The sequence below is a fragment of the Balaenoptera borealis genome (genome assembly GCF_965194805.1).
Source record: "Balaenoptera borealis genome assembly, chromosome: 11".
NCBI lineage: Eukaryota > Metazoa > Chordata > Mammalia > Artiodactyla > Balaenopteridae > Balaenoptera > Balaenoptera borealis.
In genome coordinates this window covers 86,745,515-86,758,940 of record NC_138868.1, presented here as the reverse complement: position 1 = coordinate 86,758,940, position 13,426 = coordinate 86,745,515, and the positions used below count along the sequence as shown (strand labels likewise).

At 37.9% G+C, this 13,426-nt stretch overlaps 1 long non-coding RNA gene and 1 pseudogene across 2 annotated transcripts in view; one reads left to right on the top strand and one right to left on the bottom strand.

Moving 5' to 3' along the window:
- Positions 1–215: 215 nt before the first annotated feature.
- The window catches only part of LOC309606195 (centrosomal protein of 78 kDa-like), a 28,030-nt pseudogene continuing 14,819 nt past the window's right edge, over positions 216–13,426 (bottom strand). The window contains exons 11-13 of the transcript XR_014249645.1: positions 2,585–2,662; positions 1,202–1,361; positions 216–378 (exon numbers count right to left, since the gene is read on the bottom strand). The product of XR_014249645.1 is annotated as a centrosomal protein of 78 kDa-like (transcript). The remainder of the gene's footprint in view (positions 379–1,201; positions 1,362–2,584; positions 2,663–13,426) is intronic.
- On the top strand, positions 11,955–13,048 carry LOC309606205. Its single transcript, XR_014231699.1, has 2 exons — positions 11,955–12,091; positions 12,442–13,048. It is a non-coding gene; the product is annotated as an uncharacterized lncRNA (long non-coding RNA).

The window sequence follows — 13,426 nt, the reverse complement described above, 5'->3', positions numbered from 1 at the left end:
ACTTCCAGTTTTCTTATTTACGACAATACAGTATCACGAAATAGGCACACATTTACTAATCTCAGATTTGGAAAGGACTCCAGAGTCTTCTAGCTCCCGAGCATGTGAACTATTAGAGACTGATCATTATTGTTTTCTCTCTGACTTGGTCATTTCCTTTTTGCTAATCACTCTTAGGATCATTAAGTGCTGTTCTGTCCACTTACTTGGATATTTTGCATTTGTCCTGGGGCACCCTGCTTTGATTCTGATTTTTTTTCTTCAAGTGCCTTCTTTTCTTCCTCAGGTGGACTACTAACAGTAGAATTCATCTGGGGACGACCTAGTAAATGAAAATATGACTGATCTATACCAGCCATTGTGGCCAGCTGACCAAGCCTGGACCAGAGGAGGAAAGGAGAAAAGATAAGGTTATTATAATCACATAAGAGCAGTTTAGATTTCCCCAGACCTACAATCATGAAATATTTCTAAAATCTTAAAAGCCAACATCCTACTCCAGACTACAAGCCTCTCTCTCCCCCAAATTCTGAGCCCTTTCCAGATTCATCCTCTAGGAGACATCCCACTGTCTCACTAGCAGCTTCAACAAGTACCCACGCACCTCGTCCACTGCCTGTCACACCTCCATTCCCACACTTCTTTACCACCTTTCCTCCAGTTTCCAAGAATGTGTTTGTTCCTTCCTTCCCAACACCAACACCAATTCATTCACTGACAAAACACCACTCCATCAACTATCAATCTCCACTTCCCTCTTTCAGCAAAATTGCTCCTGGTTGAGAACCACTGACCTATATCTTCCCTGCAGATTAATAATTTTTATGTCTAAGGCAAAAATAACTTTAATTCAAACTTATCAAACAAGCAAAATAAGTGAAAGATAGGAAAATTCTTATGCATTCCCGAATATTTTCAATGAAAACTGCCTTCAATTTAGTCTTTACAAAAAACTATACCTACTAAGTACTCTGTCTACAGGTTACTCTTTTATAATGCGCTCCCCACTCTACCAAAGCAGGCTCCCCTATTTGCATTTCTTAAAAAACTTAATTCCTCATTTGAAAAAGTCAACTATATTACCTATAATTACACTAAATATGGCCACGGAAGTGATGAAAATTGCTCCAATTCCTCAGCAAACTACCGTTATAGTCGCAAAGAGAAGAACGCCATGAAGAGAAATGAACTAACCCGGCACCTTTAAGAAGATCCAAGGAAGCATGGAACTTCTGAAAAGAATTCTCAGTGCTGCCCAGAACACCTTCATCATCCAGGATCATGCTTGTCAATGAGTGGGCATGAAGGGCTACAGACAAAGAGAAATTTATATTTCTTAACTGGGCATTTTCATGTTCCAGCTATAAAAGAAGATTGAAAATGTCTGACATGATTTTTTCTCATTGTCATCAAAAGTAGTCTTGCCTAGTTTCAAGGAACAAAACTAAAACACTCAAAATGTAATTAATTTGTAATTAACCTAACTCTCCACCAGTAAAGACAGAGACCATATCACATAATAACCAAAACCCCCAGGCACCCAACAAAGTTTCCTTTATAACACTCAGGTGATATATAAATAAACCAAAGTTATCAGTTTTATTAATGATCTTTCACAAAAGATCACATTTCCAACTGGTTCAATTCATAAAGGAGCCTCATTCCTCATTAGAAAATTACCTGCTTTAAGTTTCCCTTAAATTAGACAATGAAATATAGACTCTGATTTGAACAAAACATATTACAACTCTGCTGAATGTTAAGAATTAACTTTAGTGAGCAAAATATCTAATGCTTACATTTAAAAGTCCTAAATCATACCCAACCCGATTTATTAAATGTACGATCACCAATATTTTCTTTGGCTTCTTGAAAATACTCACTCCCATGCACTCTTCCCCTTCCGCTCATCATCTATGCACTTAAACCCCCCTATAAGCTCAACTCTAGTATTTCTCAGAAAGGCTGTTATGTTCATGATGCCCCTTTTGCCTTATATAAGCAGGTGCTCAACATTTATTGAATGAGTGTCCGCCAATCCAATGGATGCACTTTCAAAAATTCCTCCCTACACTCACCCTGTGATAAATTATATTTAGATATAACTTTTTAGATTATGCCCTGCTTTCAGGCACATTACCTAATGTAATTCTCATAGTATATATTTTTATCTTTCATTGCATTCTTAGAAGTTTTCCAATTTCTTAAATTTATCTAAATGATTCACTTTCCTAATTCATTGTCAGGAGAGTCTCATCATGTCTTTTATGTCACTGTATATACAGTATATGCACAAAAAGTGCTTTCTTGAATCAAAAAATCATGAACAGAAAATAAGCTAATGTCATATAAAAGCACACACACACACACACACACAAAACCAGATTTTCACATTTTTAAAAACATGCTTTCTGGAATATGGATCATATGATCACTAAGTACCAGTAAATGCAAAAGTCCATATGATACAACCAATTTGCAACATATTACACTTTTAAAGTTTACAAATTATGTGTATATGGCTTAAAATCAAATCAAAATAAAATGAAAACACTCTCAAAAGTATAAGAAGAAACTTGTTTACCTCACTGACTCGTTTATCAGCCTTCAGTCTTACTACTCTTTTCTCCTTTAACTGCTTTAGGCACTCCTCCAGTTTTTCCTAAACAAACAGAGTAAATATTATAACTAATTCATAGTATAATATCCAAAAGCCTTTCCAGCTATTGGTCTCATCAGGATTTAGGGGCACGGCCAGAAGTGAACTCAGATTTTAGTCTGCTACTGGTAATATCATACCATGCTAGTGAAATGAATTATCAAAATCTATCAAATTAGCATAGTAAAGATTTATTTAAATTACACTCTTTCCAACATAAATTTGTGGCAGCCCACCATAAAAGGCATATGCATATAACATAGTAAGTCAGAAATAAAAAGTTCAGACCAAGAAAGAAAAATCCTATATTTGTGGGTCTCTTTATAGTAGGAAGTCCTATTAATGAACATGCTTAACATACCTGAATTGCATAATTGCAGATTCAAAAGCATGTTTTTAAAAAGTAATCACTTTTAAAGCAATTTACAGTCAAGCACTGTTCCTGGAGTTCCCTGGGTATTAAATAATCTAATCATCAAAACCAGAAGAGGGGTCTTCCCTGGTGGCACAGTGGTTAAGAATCCACCTGCCAGTGCAGGGGACAAGGGTTCGAGCCCTAGTCCGGGAAGAACCCACATGCCGCAGAGCAACTAAGCCCGTGCGCCATGGCTACTGAGCCTACGCTCTAGAACCCACGTGCCACAACTACTGAGCCTGCGTGCCACAACTACTGAAGCCTGCACACCTAGAGCCTGTGCTCCACAAAAAGTGAAGCCACCGCACCGCAACGAAGAGTAGTCCCCTGCTTGATGCAACTGGAGAAAGCCCGCGAACAGCAACGAAGACCCAACGCAGCCAAAAATAAATAAATAAATAAAAATTATAAAACAAAAAACCCTACGAGGAAAGAATGATCACTAACTCCATGTTATTTTACAGATGAGGGAAACAGGCAGAGAAGTAGAATAAGTAGAGTAGCACAGCCAAGGTCACACCACTAAGTAGCAGAGCCACACTGTGGACTCAGGAAGCTGGGTGCCATTCCTGTTCACAGAGGTGGTAGTCTTCCCATTCATCAAGGTCACTAAAATAAAATGAACACTGATAAACTCTCTTAGGAGTTTTAGGAACTAAGACACTTCGGTCCTTGAAGTGGGGACACTGCTTGCAATAGGCAGAATTCTAACAGAGCCCCTAAGATTCCTACTTACTGAAGTACACAAACCTTCCACTTATCCAATCAAACTCTAAATCTAGGTGCTGTAGTGAAGGGATTTTGCAGATGGAATTAAGGTTCAAAATCAGTTGATTTTTTAAGATAGGGAGATTATTCTAGGTGGATGTGACCTACTCAGGCACCCCATGAAAAGGACCTGAACTCTTCCTGAATTGAAGTACAAAAGGGACAAGAGGGAGACTCTCCATTGCTGGCTCTGAAGAAGTCCAATGCTGTGGCAGGGAAGGCAAGCGAGAGGCCTCTAGGAGCTGAGACTGTCCCCCGACTGACAGCCAGCAAGGAAATGAGGACCTCTGTCCTGCAACTGCAGAATCTGAATTATGCCAACAAGCCAAAGAAGCTTGGAGGCATTCTTTCCCAGAGCCTCTGAATGCTAACACAGCCAGACTGACATCTTGATTTCAGCTCTGTGACCCACACAAACTATGGTGAACATCCAACGTTTGGGGCTCAATGTCTTACACTTAAATTTCACGTGCTTTAACACTCTCAGGAGGGAACCCACATGTTCCCGTGTGTATCTGAGCAGGAAACCCAGTCACGCTGTGCCTGGACTTCTGACCTACAGAACTGTGAGATAGTCAAATAGGTATTGTTTTCAGTCAGTAAGAGTGTAGTAAAAGAATTAATATTCTACTCAACCTCCATGTTTGTGAACAAAATAAATGGCTGTCATTGTTTTAGGCCACTGTTTCGGGGTGGTTTCTTATGCAGTGATAAACAATCAGAATACCTATACTTATGAAAACAGTAAGGTATATTTATACATTTTAACTGCTTTGAACACTCACTTAAAGAATGAGGAACTCTATTATATGCCATCATTGGGAGAGGAACTGGTATCACTTTCTGGAGAGTAGCTTTTGGTACCTAACAACAATCCTACATCAGGAGTTTACCCTAAGGAAATCAAAAATGTGGGCAAAGACTTATCTACCGACATGATGTCACAAGATTGTTTTTAACCAAACCCTAGAAGAAAGCTAAGAGCCTCCAAATCGGGATTGGTTTCAATAAAAACAGCTCACCGTCTGAAGGAATGCGCTATGAAGCCACTAAGAAAAGAATGACAAGAGGTCTCAACCAGAGTTAATGAATGGGCTTCAGGAGTTCTACATTCAAAATATATCTGTGTGTTTTTCCTGGGAGATGGTGCATAAGCTTAATCAAATTCTCTGATGTAGAAGAGTATTTAGTGACATGACAAAATATTTTTGATACTTTTTTAAGACAAAAGAGCAGATTAGGTGTGTGTACATGCAGAGGTGGCTTTTATTTCCTTCAATAAGTTGTTCATTGTTCTCAAAAATTTGCTCAATGAACATATATTTTTATATTCAGAACACGTTTAAAAAACTGACAGTCTAAGAACTTCAAATTCTTTAATGTTTCATTACTAAAGCCAGCCAAGTTTTCAATGGGGAAAAATGGAAACAAATTGCAAAATTCCTCTACTTTCAATATAATTGTTTAATCAATCTTCTAAAACTGATTTCAAAGAAATTCTAAACAAATAAGCAAACAAAAAAACCCTCACCACAGTCAGAGGAAAGTAGAGTAAAAATTCCTGACTGGTTCTAAATAGCACATCAAAGTGCAATTACATGGAATAGTTTCTCCCTCTAGTGGAGGGAATTAGAACACAGTGTGAAATTTTTGTGAAAAAGTGTACCCTCCTCCTACAAAGTATTAATAATTCATGTCCCTTACATGGAAATATGGAACCAAAAACGTTACAAAGTAAAATTGCTTGATATTCTGTTACTTAAGTAAGACTAATGATAAGGCTTTGGAATAATTTTCCTTCCTGTCATCTGCTCTCCTTCCTCCCTTCTGTACACTGGCTAGGGTGATTTTTCTGGGACAAAGCTCCCATCATATTGGATATCAAATTTTATGTTCAACTTTTTTCCATTTAACATTGAAACCAATCATTTCTCATATAATCAGGGGATTCATAACCTTGATTTTTTTTGTGGGCTACAAAATATTCCACTGAGTGGGTTTACTGGTTAACCATTTTACACATTTAAATTCTTTCCAACTTTTCAATATTGTAAGACAAAATAACCGTTTTCATGCATGAAGGCTTTTTTCCATATTGAGAATAACGTTCCTGCAATAAATCCATAAAAATGAGTTTGAGATCAAAGCAAATGAACATTTTTAAGGCTCTGAGGTACCTATCTCCAAACTTCTTTCCAAAAGATTTCTGAGATTTTATACTGCCATCAGCAATGTATCACTTGGTATATAACCTCTACTATAACTGTTGGCTTACTTCCTCACTTAAAGTGCAAGTTATTTGAAGAAAGGGGGTGTATTTTATTAAGTGTTTATCCCCAGCACCTGTGCCTAGCACAAATTGGATAGTCAATAAATAACTGCTTAATAAGGAAAATCCCTGCCAATACAAGATGTACGTGTGTGAAAGACAGCCTGTGTGTTTTTCTCTAACTGGATAGATGAAAACTTGTCATCTTCTTTAATGTGCAATCTTTTTGCTTATAATTAGTAATTAAATTTCTTTTAGATTATATTTTTAAAATTCAGATTCTCTGAGGCAAATGGGCCTGGCCCTATCCATTAGCTATATAACCCTGGACAAGTTCTGTAACTCTAGGCCTCAACTTCCTCATCTGTAAAATGGAGATAAGCTCCCATATCACAGAGCTCTTGTAAGGATTACATGAGTTAAAACATATATAAAATTAGAAGAGTGCTTGGTACATAGAATACGTTCAATTAATGCTGAATGAATGAACATGTGAACGCAAACAGTAGTGAAGGGCTTAAAATGAAATAGTCTCATCCCACTCCCACATCCAGCACTCAAGAAGCGACCGATTCTGTACGCAGGTTTTTAATTGTAAAATATGATATGTGTACTGAGAAGTGCACAGGACAAAACTGTCAATGTGACAAATAAAAAGAGAATACTTACATAACCACTACTCAAATCTGAAAGTATTAATACTTGTCAGCATCTCAAAAACCCCCCATATCCTTTTCTCATCACAAGCTCCTTCCCTCTTCCCAGATAAACACCATCCTCATTTCTTGACAATCATTTCCTTTAACCTGCATGCATCCCTAACAAAAGAGGTTAGTTTTGTCAACATCTAACTTTATATAAAGGATCATAGTATATGAAGTCTTTCCTATCTTATTTCTTTCACTCAACATTGGTTTAAAAAATTCATCCACATTGCTGCCTGTAGCTCTATTTCATTCAATTTTATTGCTTGATAGTTTTCCCACTGTACGAATACACATAATTTATTTAATTTTTGACTCTTAATGGACATTTGGTTTGTTTCCAGTTTGTGCTAATGCAAATCATGCACACGAATCCTGCTGTACCGGTTATTCTGGTGCATTTACACAGGGCGGGGGTGAGGGCTGCCGGGTATTTATATATCTTCAGTTGATGGAGAATGCTAAATGCTTTCCAAAGTAGTTGTGTCGATTTATACTCCAGTATAAGCAGGGTAGAAGATTCCCATAGTACTCCAGGTCTACAATACCTGATACTACCAGACTTTATTTATGTATTTGTCAATCTCATTGGCAGGTAGTTTCATTGGTTTTGACTCACTTTTCTCTTATTACTTAATGAAGTCAGACACTTTTCTGTGTTTACTGGCTGTTTGGATTTGCTTTTTTATGAGGTTTATGTCAACTATTGTTATTTTTAAAATTTTTTTAGTTTTATTGTTATTTATTTTTGGCTGTGTTGGGTCTTTGTTGCTGCATGCAGGCTTTCTGTAGTTGCAGCCAGCGGGGGCTACTCTTCATTGCAGTGGCTTCTCTTGTCATGGAGCACAGGATCTAGGCATGTGGGTTTCAGTAGTTGTGGCACGTGGGCTCAGCAGTTGTGGCTCGCAGGCTCTAGAGCGCAGACTCTGTAGTTGTGGCGCACGGGCTTCGTTGCTCTGCGGCATGTGGGATCTTCCCGGACCAGGGCTCAAACCCATGTCCCCTGCCTTGGCAGGCAGATTCTTAACCACTGTGCCACAAGGGAAGTCCAACTATTGTTATTTTGAATTCTTCTCCATTTCCAAGTAATACTCTTACATGACTATTTTCTCACTAAATTTGAGACATTATCTGTTCACTTTCTAATTTACTAAGTAAGGGTTTAGTTCCTTTACACTCTTTCCTGTAGGGTTTAGTTCCTTTACACTCTTTCCTATGTCCACACTGCTCAGTAAGGTTATGTGATCATTAATTATTCCACTGGTCATGATCTCTTTGACTTGTAGTGATATACTTAAAAACCTACATTGTTGATCAACTATATTGATAGTTTAAAAACCTACACTGTTGATCAACTATATTGATAGTTTAAAAACCTACACTGTTGATCAACTATAAACTCGTTCAACGTCATGCTTTGTAAAATGAGGACATTCGTACCATCTTCCCTTTTTTCTACCTCCTGTCTACCTTCCAAACCTAGCTAATACGTTGTCAAAGTTGAACTTTATATTCTGTTCTATGTGCAGTTAAGTCTGTTATTTGAGAGTCAGTACAGCGTAAGGTTTAAGAGAACAGGCAGACAGCCTAATCTCAAAGCCTCGATCCAACCCTAAATTACGTACAGCCTGGGCAAGTTCCTTCCCTGTCTTAGCTTCCTTTTCTCAAAAGTGGCAATGATATTAGCACCAACCTCATAAGGCTATTCAGAGGATTAAATGAGTTAATATATGCAAAAACACTTAGAGCCTAATATATACTAAGTACATACTAGTACACAATACATTTCAGTACATACCAAGTTAATACATACTAAGTATAGTTTAGGTTTGTTATTACATGCAAGTTGACAATAAAAGCTGCAAACCAAGACAGTATTGCCATTATTACAATTAAATTAATATTGCCCACTGCAAATGTACTGTGTCTTTGTGTATAGACTACACCTCGTTCCATACTGTGTCAGTGTCACTGCCCTTGTGCAGGGTGAACACATACCCCAAGCCACCTTGGGCTGTTCCAGTTTATACCTGTTGTCCTGATGTTACAGCATTATAGTGCCTCCTTACACTATTAAAGTGTTCTGGTGTGGACAACAAATTAGATAGGTGGTCATTACCCCTGTGTGTCACTGAAAAGGGGAACATCTATAGTGTCAAGTTGAAGTGGATTCTTCTCTTGCTTACCAATGGTAGGTTAAAAATCAACCATAGTTTAGTCTGCTTCATGTTTATGTCAGTATAGCCTTTTGTCCTCTGGAGTTCAATTTCCTTCTCCTCTTCCTCTCCCTCCTCCCTTCCAACAGTGCCTAATACCTAGTAAGTTCAATATGCCTCAAGGTGTTTCTAAGCTCTCAATCACACAATCAACAGAAGCCTCTCCAATCTAGACTAGCTGCTCTCTGCACTGAATCCCCTATTACCTTCCTTCTTGGCTTATTGCCTCATTTTGCTGGATTATTTCTATAAATAGCTTAAGGTGTAGCACAGGAGGTAAATTTTTCAAATTTCTTTGTATACAAAATATCTTATTCAGCCTTCACTTATGACTGATAGTTTGGCTGGATACAAAACCCTAGGGTGAAAACTATGTGCCAGAAAAATTTGGAGGTATCTTTCTAATGCCTTCCAGCATCCACGGTGCTGATGACAACTATGATAAAGTCAGATTTTAACTTTTTTTTTTTAGGTGACCAGTATTTTTCTCTCTGGAATAGATGTATCCTCTCAGTATTTTATTCTATTTTAATTTATTTTTTCAGTATTTTAAAGTTTCACAATGAAGGGTGCCTAGGTATGAGTCTATTCTTGTTCATCTTGCTCAAAACTTGAGTAACTATTTTCAGTCTGAGGCCTGATGTCTACTTTCAGCTGTGGGGAATTTTGTTGCCCTTTGACAGCTTCCCTCCATTTTTTTTCTGGGTCTGGAGTTTCTAATAGTAACATGTTGGATCTCCCAGATGCAGCCTCTCTAACATATTGCTATCACATTTTCCATTGTGTCTTTCTTTTTTATATACTGAGAAATTTTAAAAATTCCTACTGAATTTATTTCAGCAACCATATTTTCATTTCCAAGACACCTCTCTTGCTTTCTGACCATTCTCTTTTTAATTAACACCCTAGTCTTATTTTATAGTTGCTAGCTCTTTTTAAACCTCTCTCAGGATACTAATTAGGGTTTTTTTCTTAAATTATTTTGTTCCCTAAATTGTCCCCGGTCCTACCAGGATATGTTTTCACACTTTTTCCCCCTCTCTCATGTTGTAAGCTTTACTCAACTATCAGGCAAATGACAGATATTTCCTATTTAAGAATGAGCGCAGAAAGCTCCCTGAAGTCAAGGATTGATTGGCTTCTTATGCAGGAAGAAGTGGGGAGTGACTGTAATAGGATCCCCCCCAAACACTCTTTTCTAGGGTGTAAAAACTCATACTACCTGCCCTAGTTCTCCCCAGTTTCACTGTTTTCAAAATGAAACCATCTCATTTCAGGAGCGTGAGGGCGGGGCTGGGAGTCCACTCCTCCAAACACAACCCTTCAATGAGCTCCCCTATTTCAGTCACATTTTTAACTAACTCCGCCCTCTCTCTTACATGCGCATCAAAGCATGAAGTTACTTCTGCAGGTGGGGTCAGAATCCTCCTCAGTTGCAGGTGCTCCCTGTGCATATTCTAGGTGATGCTTTTTCTCTGTTCTACTGCTTCAGTTTCACACCCTTCCACTTGTCTTCCGTCTTTCAAAACTATGTTGAAATCTCTTGACTGTTGTTGGCTTATGTACTTAAACACTTTGATACCATCCTTGTAGTGTCTTGTCAAAACGGAGAAGAGCTGCAAGGGTTCTCAGTGCATTCTGAATCTGCTATTCTGTGGTCCCAGTGTTTAAAGTTCTTGGTCTTCCCCAGTGTCTATCACTGCTTTTAGAAATACAATCTCCTGGTCTACTCATGAAGGAAATGAATACGACACATCTAAAATGACAAGGAATGTGGGTTAGATGCTCTAGGGTCTTGTCGTACTCTGCAATTTACTAATAAACCACTTACATGTTACAAATTGTAGGTGCTCATTTATAAAACGAAAGGGGGTAACTCTACATGAACTATAGATTTCTCCTACTGTAACATTTCATAATTTTCTAAGTTTTCTTAAAATTTCTCTATATTATCATTAATTTTAATTAAAAAAATAAAAATCTAACTTTCTCTTTTGAAAATCAAAGAGTAATTACCATAGTCCTACAATAATGGGATAATTAATTCTGAAACCTGTCAAGTTTCATGTTTCATACGAAAAGAAAATCATATTAAATAATTTTAAAAAATTAAACATGTACTTTGTAGCACAAAGACAAGGTTCCCCCAAATGGTATTCCCTTATTTACTAGAAATGTTCAGCTCTGCATTAAAGTTGAAATAAAACAAATATATTATTTTTGAGGTACAAAACTTTCTGATGAAAATCAATTTTTCTTTTCTGTCCATACAAACAAAAGTATGGAATCACATTAGATGTCAGGTTTATTAGGGAATATAATGTAGCTTCTTGATGTTTTTTATTTTAGGAAAGGAGAATATTAACATCAAAACTTTTTTCAACTTTACTTTTATTTAAAATGAAGCCATATTTTCCTCTTATAAAAAGAGAGTTCAACTAGAACTGTCAATTTTCTCATTTGTAAAACAAGAGCACTGAATCAGCTGACTATATTCATTCAGAACTCAATTTCTTTATCTTATGATCACTAAGGTTCTCCCTAAATCTAATATCCTAAGGTTCTAAGGAAAGGAAACTACATTACTAATGACATGTTTTGATTTTTATTTCTTAGAGTTCAAATGTCCACCATTCACCTTGGTCTAAGCTTAAGGAACCATTCAAGGGGATACAATGCAGATGGGAGGAGAAAACAGAACCCTTACTCAAGCTGTGCAGTGTTGCAATCAGGCTTCCATTTGAAAAATAGTCTTCTCTATAGCTTTAAAGTGATAACTTTGTACCTGCAATGCTTCTTGTTTCAAACTGATTTTCTCTGGCTCTTCCTGAACACTTTCTGAGGAATCTTCGACCTCTTCGATTTCTGAGGAGGAAGGACTCTCTACTCTCACAGTCACAGGAAATTCTGATGGACCTGAGTGTCACAAGAAGAAGAGTGTCACAGAGTGTCACAGAGTTGTTAAACTAAAGTGCAAAGAAAGAAGATTGTATAAAAGATAACACAAGCCAGATACCAAATATCCAAATATTAGAGGACATTTAACAAAAGTGATCTGAGGTATCATTATTATTATTATTATTATTTTAATTAATTATTTATTTTTGGCTGCATTGGGTCCCCGTTGCTGCACGCGGGCTCTCTCTAGTTGTGGCGAGCAGGGGCCACCCCTCGTTGCGGTGCGCGGGCTTCTCACTGCGGTGGCCCCTCCTGCTGCGGAGCACGGGCTCCAGGCGCTCGGGCTTCAGTAGTTGTGGTTAACGGGCTCCTGAGCGCAGGCTCAGCAGCTCTGGCGTGCGGGCTTAGCTGCTCTGCAGCATGCGGGACACTCCCGGACCAGGGCTCGAACCCGTGTCCCCTGCATAGGCAGGCGGATTCTTAAGCACTGTGCCACCAGGGAAGTCCCTGAGGTATCATTATTTATAAATGTCTCTCACTGCTCCTTAGTCTAAAACAGGCAATGAATAAGTAAAAATACAGTAACTTATTTTTGCTATGTTACTGTACAGACCTCTGTTGTACCTGGTTAGGATTAGTAATGGGAATTAGCCATATTATTTTATTAAGTTTCTTTCACAGAAGCCAAGTGAAGAGCCAAGGTAAACATTTTTTCTCAGATCAACATTATACTGTAAGTGAAAATTTTATTCTTCACCATCAGACAAAAACAGTCCGGAAGAAAATGTAGATTTTCAGAGGAAAATACATCAGTAAAGAGACTGATAAAGAGTCAGAAGAATAATCAGAAAGTCAACATATCTAAGCTGTGAAAAATAGATGTTAAAATTTTAAAAAATAAATCACATACGCATACACAACTAAAACTGACCCATCAAAAATTTCAACTTCTCATCAGCCTTAAGCCAAAACTAGGGTAACAGTAATACAATTCTCCTGTCAAGCTTCACTGCCACTGCAAAGTTGTTCAACAGGACATTTCTAAACATTTAAAAACTGACCTGGTCACAACCCCATAAAAGTCTACAGATCATAAAGAAGTGTGCTGGGATTATATAACTACGCAGAAGACAAGTCACTAGGACATAATTTTGACAACAAGCAGCAAACCTGCAGCATAGGAAAATCCCAACAGGAGAACGAGGCGCATACCCCTCCCTCTGGGTATTCAAGGGCAGGACTGACACCCAAGATGCTCTTCTCTCAACCTCAGCAATGGTGCCTTTCACAGAGCAACTATGCAGTCTCCCAAGACAACTGGGAAGGAGAATCTGGTACTGACAGTATTAACTTGCCATGAGGCCATAAGCAAGGGAATGTGTGTGGCCTTAGTGAGAGAGCAGAGGTTTGGGAGATGTTGCTTTATGTTGGCTTTCAGATCAGGAATTTGTACATATAGCCCGCAAACAACATTTTTTGAAAGCATATGAACATTCT